Source organism: Globicephala melas, chromosome 7 (assembly GCF_963455315.2).
Source record: "Globicephala melas chromosome 7, mGloMel1.2, whole genome shotgun sequence".
NCBI classification, from domain to species: Eukaryota; Metazoa; Chordata; class Mammalia; order Artiodactyla; family Delphinidae; genus Globicephala; species Globicephala melas.
This window is the reverse complement of record NC_083320.1, coordinates 101,417,268-101,423,312: the sequence shown is the minus strand read 5'-3', so window position 1 is coordinate 101,423,312 and position 6,045 is coordinate 101,417,268. Positions and strand designations below refer to the sequence as shown.

The window sequence follows — 6,045 nt, the reverse complement described above, 5'->3', positions numbered from 1 at the left end:
ATGAGCTCTGGAGTCGATACATTTGTGTTTTCAGTTCCAGTTCTGTGAGTTACAAACTGCACAACCTTGGGCATTTACTTAAGTTCTCTGGAACTCAGTTTCCTTATTTGTAAAATCAGAGTAATACTAGCTCTTACTCCACAAGGTTGTCTTGAATATTAGATGGGAAAATGCACCTAAAGCACTTATATGATGGCAATCATACTTACGATGCTAAGGTAGCAGGAGAGCTACCCAACCATGATTGCTTTTTGGGGTTAGGAGTGCTTGTCCACTCAACTGTTGATGTTTTAATTTATTCTGCACATAGCTGATGTAGACATTTGGGAAGGAAAAGATGCAGGAGAAAGTCTGAGAAGTCCTATTTCCCCTCGCTGCTGTCTCTGCCTTCCCTGCCTACATTCTTCCCCTACTTCATGAGCAGTGGCAGAAGCACCTTCCATTTGTTTCTTTAGTTAAGCCTTGGCCACTTTGGGGCGAGCTATTTCCAGCATCCATCTTTGGCAGCCTGTGGCAGTGCTGGGTGGATGGACCACATGTTTATGAGCATAACATGGGGCCCAGGCCTCTGTCACAGTCCTGAGCCCTGATGCCCACCCAACATGCAGGGTGGGCTGAGTGGTTAGGCTGAGGGTCCCTGCTCTCTGCAGTTGGGCTCTAGGCATAGAGGAATAATGCAGACCATTTTGAACATTTACTATGTGCCAGACATTGTTCCAAGCAGTCTATAGGTATTATCCTACTTAACTCTCACAACCCTGCCCATTTTAGAGGTAAGGAAAAGGATGGAGAAAAGTTAAGCAACCTGCCCAATATTATAAGCTGGCAGAGCCAAGAATTAAACCCAAACCTTCCAGCTCCAGAAGCCAAGCTGAGACAAGCTGAGTGGCTTGGTGTTTTTCAGCTACCAAGAGTTCATTCCAGAATCTCTTGCAAAAATTGTGCAGCTTCAATGCATACTTTTCACTCAGGTGTTGTTATTCAGATCCCCAGCCTTGTTTTCTTAGGGGAAAAAATAGGCTGGGATCATACTTAGAGTCATCTGAAAAACAATTTGATAGCTGTGATTGTCACTTAGAAATGAAGGCCTTTCTCACTTCGTGCTCCTGGAGCCTTTATTTCTGTGTGTGTGGGGGGGTGGGGTGGGAGAGGTGGGGAGTTGGATGAGCTGTGAAAATAAGTGGATTTTCTCTGATGTCTAATCCACTAATTATGCAGAGCAAAATTGGATCACACTTGTAACTCAGTTTTTACTGTTTGCACTAAGAAATGCTATTGGCAGAGTTGTGAACAGGAAAAGGGAGAAGGACGTTGCAAATCATTACTTAATGTGAACAGAGTAAATGGTAATTTTATGGGGGGGATTGGGCAAGGTGTTGCATTTGGACTGTTTGGTGTAGTTAATGGAGCTGTAGCAGTGGTGGCTAAAGTGGCAGCAGAGAATATTAAGGAAAGTAACATGGAAAGAAATTTGAATATAAGTCATAATGACTACTCTATGTTTGCATACAGGATGAGGAGTAAAATGCAATGCATGGATTCTGTGTCATTGAATTTAAAGGAACTGTCACCCCCAAATTGGCTCTAATGATAGAAATTTCAGTAAGATGATAAACTTTTGGGTGAAAAACGCAGGGCTGACCAGCGTTTGGACCTTTCTTCAAGTTTGCTCAGAGCCCAAGGCTACCACCTCCTCCTTTGTGTGTAATAATAGTGCTCACATCTGTCATGGGATTACTTTATGCCCCAGACATCTTGAAGCTATTGGGGACGTACCTCCCTCCAGTCTTCATGGCTGACCAAGTGCCATCAAACACTAACATTCTAAGGAAAACATCAAGAAGGTGAATTTTGACTTAGAAAAGAGAAAGACCCAGAATGAAAGTAGCCCTGGGTGGAATGTATGTGGGGAAAGGAAAGTTTTCTAGAAAGTTTTTATGGTGTTGAGCTGGGATTGTCTCTGCCTAGTACTTTTGCTCACATCCCTCTCTCCCTCACTCTCTGTCTGCCTGTCTGTGTCTTTCTGTCATTTCTTACTAGGAATGATAAAATTATCTTTCAGAAAGAGACTTGCTTCAAAGCTTATAGTTCAATTTGGAACCCAGTTGACACCATTCTCCACTTGGGACAGTGTGTTTCTGTCATGTGCTCACTGGGCAGGTACCACTCCACCACCCAATTATGAGAATGAAAAATGGCTCCAGACATTACCAGATATCCCCTGCTGGGAATGTTGCCCTTGGTTGAGAACTACGGGGGTAGCCCATCTTTTTTTATTCACTGTGTTAAACTCACCAATGGAGTATGGAAATTGAGGAGAAAAGAGGAAGTCTAGTCCTTGTGGATTTTCCCCCCATGACTTGCCCATCCTTCTTTAGAATTGGAGTTTTCCTAGAAGTTTATTCAGAAGCTGACTGTGTTTTCATTCCTTCTCCAGGAAGGAGTTGCCTAAGGTAACCCTACATTTAACCTATTGAGGACTTGCCAGAATGTTTTCCAAAGCAGCTGTGCTCTTTAACACAGGTTTTGCAAATGCAATTTCCTGTGACCCCCTTCTCCCATTTCCTCCTCTTTTAGAACTTGTCTCAAATATCACCTCCTCAGGGACACCTTAGCTGACCTTCAAGACTAGTTCAGGCCTCTTTATTACATGCCCTCATCACAACAAAATTAATTTTTGTGTAAAGTTTTATTAACTTTGAGACTCTTTGTGCCTCAGTTTATCCATTTATGTATTTATTTGTAAAGTAGGGGTAATGCTGTCTAAATTACACATGAGAATACTAGAGTTAAAATGTCTAGCATCTCAAAGCCTAGCACATAGTAGGGCTAAAAATGGCAGTTATTATTTTAATATCCTCTGTATGGAATATAAGATCAGAACCATGACTGCACATTCACTAAGTATGAACCAGACATAACTTGTTTTCCCACAGTTTTTTGTTCATAGCTAGTTGATACTTGCTTTGTTGCTTAGAAATGTTTAACAGCAAACAAACAGGTGACAGACTTGTAAGAAAATATAATAGAAAGAAGATGTAAATAGAAAAAATTCTATTTATTAATTTATTTGAATTGGGAAAATGGCTAATATTTGATTTTAGAAGAAAAGACCTTAGTTTAGCTAAAGGAATCCCAGGATTGGGTGGGGCATATTTTATGAACCATGATTCTTAACAACATATACAAAGATTTTTTTTTTCATTTGCATACCATTAGTCCCTCAGACTCTTGAAGAGCCAATGCTCACATTTACTTCTGCTTTTTTTCCCCTGAAGCTTGGCCAAGGCAGAAGCTAGTTCCCCAGTATGGCAGTGATACTCTCCGGCTGAGAACTAGGCTACTGATCTGTTTCTCAGAAGCTCCCCAAGGCTGGTTATGCTGAGGAGAATCCACAGAGAACCATTTGGAAGTGAGAGTTGGCAGTATCTCACCTCCTGCCCACATTTGCAGCTATAGTGTAAGTGTCATGCTCCAGACAGTGCTAGCATTGCTAGAGATTAAAGGGGAAAATGCTGGTCAGGGACCAGTAGTGGATGCAGGGACTGTTGACAGCCTTTCCAACCTGGAGAGTGAGGAGTTGAGATCTTGCAGTCACAGTTGAGGCAAGGCAGATTAGGGCTTTGGGGTGCCTCCCATTGCTAGATTCTAAGGCTTTTCTAAGCTGAGTGTTGGGCAAGTGCAGAACAAGGTGGGGGAAATACTCCCTTCTTTCAGGGGGCTACCAGAGGAGAAATACAATTTATCAAGAACTGTCCTTAGGAATCTCCCAGGTTGATGGAACTTTCCTTTTCTGGCCTCATTTTCTTCCTTGTCTTTCAAGTCTTCTACTGAGTGCCCTGTGGATGCTGGGGACCCCAGGTTCCCTGCTGGTCCCTGGCCTGTATTGGATGCTGTTGGTACATTCCAGTTGCCTGATGGACATTCATCCCCTGCTGTGAGGTGTGGCTGATAACCACTCCCTGCTGTCTCCTTCCCAGAGAGTGGGAGCCTTCTCAAAAGAGGTGGTCCTCCACTGTACCATCCTCTCCTCCCTTCTTGCCTCAAGGTGGGGCCAATCCTAAATTACACTGAAGCTCATCTCCAGCTGAGACCACATCCTTGCTCTTGTTCACCTGTCTTATCCTGCTTCCGTCTCTCTTCTCCTGGAAGCATTCTTTCATAAACCACTTGAATAAGAATCCCTGTCTTAGGCTGTCCTTCTAGGGAAGCCAAGATAGTGCCCCTGTTCAAGCCTTCCTTCTGTTTTCTTTTCAATTACTACCTGTCTCTACTAGGTGAAGATGGGTCATATTAATAATTGATCATAAATAAACCCTCCTAGTATATTTGTAGGCTAAATGTGTTACTTTTCCTGATAACATAATAACTTACCACCAATAATTTATTTTTAGGACTTTTTTTTTTTTTTTACTTTTATTTGCATTTATTTTTTGCAGCATTTATTCCCGGGCCATAAGTTTTTGTTTCTTCAATTTATTCTGGGTTATCTTTTTCCTCTGGGCAACCTCCTCTTCTGGTTTAGGAACAATGTGTTCGTTTTCAGTAAGGATCATCTCAATGTGGCAGGGAGAGCTCATGTATGCGTTGATCCGACCATGAGCTCTATAAGTCCTGCACCACATCTTGGGGGCTTTGTTCACCTGGATATGCTCAATGACCAGAGAATCTACATCTAAGCCCTTAAGTTCAGCATTACTCTCTGCATTTTTGAGCATGTGCAGTAAAAAATTCAGCACTCTTTTTGGGCCACCGACCCTGTGTCCAGCCCCACTCTTTGGCCTGGGCACACCTACCAACTCCACCATTGTAACAACGGAATGGCACACACTGCTTCTTTAAAGTGACATCGTTCAGATACTTGGTGGCTTTTCGGATATGCATACCCTTAATGGCCTGGGCTGTTTCACGAGTGTTCTTAAAGTGAACACGAAGATTTGAACCTCTCGACTTGCCTGACTTTGTGGAATTTTCTGGGTCAAGTGAATAGCAAACCATTTTTAGAGGTCACCTCAGGCCGCTGACCGGAAAAGTAGGACCTCTTAAGTAGCGATCCCAGTGGGCAAATGTCAGTGGAATTGTAGGAGTATGGCTGACAGTGTCTGCAGGGAGGAGAAGGAAGGGTTGCTTCTGGTCAGTTGGAACTTTCAGCATCCATTCCAGAAAGACTTTCTGAATCACCCTCACCATCTGCAATGGACTGAATGTCTGTTTCCCCCAGATTCAAATGTTAAAATCTTAATCTCCAGTGTGATGGTATTTGGTTTGGAAGATAACAAAGTCATGAGGGTGGAGTGCTCATGAATGAGATTAGTGACCTTATAAAAGGGACCCCAGAGAATTCTCTCTGCTCTCCACCAAGTGAGGATACAAGGAGAAGTCAGCAGTCTGCAACCCGGAAGAGGACCTTCAGCAGAACCCTACCATGCTAGCATCCTGATCTTGGAATTTCAGAATTGTGAGAAATAAATTTCTGTTTTTTATAAGCCACCTAGTCTATGTGGTACTTTGTTATAGCAGCCCAAACTGACCAAAACACCATCCCTGTCCACCAGTGAATTGAACTCTCCTTCCTTGATCTGATGAGTACCCCTTTATTGAACTTATCATATTGCATGGTGATTACTTGTTTTCCTGGCTCCCTCCCCCACTAGACTAGGAGTGTCTGGAGAGCAGGGACCTTGTCCTATTCATTTCTATATCCTCAGTGCTACTCAGAGTGCCTGGAACCCTCTGTGAATTCAATAATGCATGTGACTGATAGAAGTCCACCTCCTTCTCCTCCGCTTTCATGTATACTGGGACCTCGGCACACATGACATTTTGGGTGGGATAAAATCTTTAGAATATTAATCAATTGTCTTTCTTCCCAATATTTCCCAGATTTTGAGACTGGAAAATGTTACTCCAGGCTGAGGGAAAGAGAAGAGAGAGAGGTGATGAGAAATGGGAAGCTGGTGGGTCTCCGAAATAGCCTGGGGGTGGGGTGATGGTCAGGCAGAACCCAAGATAGACTTATGCGGTCCAAGAGCAGAGAGGGCCCTT

The 6,045-nt window shown here is 43.2% G+C and overlaps 1 pseudogene; it reads right to left on the bottom strand.

The window, feature by feature from the left end:
- Window positions 1–4,442: 4,442 nt before the first annotated feature.
- LOC115843852 (large ribosomal subunit protein uL22-like) lies at window positions 4,443–5,024 on the bottom strand (annotated as a pseudogene).
- Between the last annotated feature and the right edge of the window lie 1,021 nt (window positions 5,025–6,045).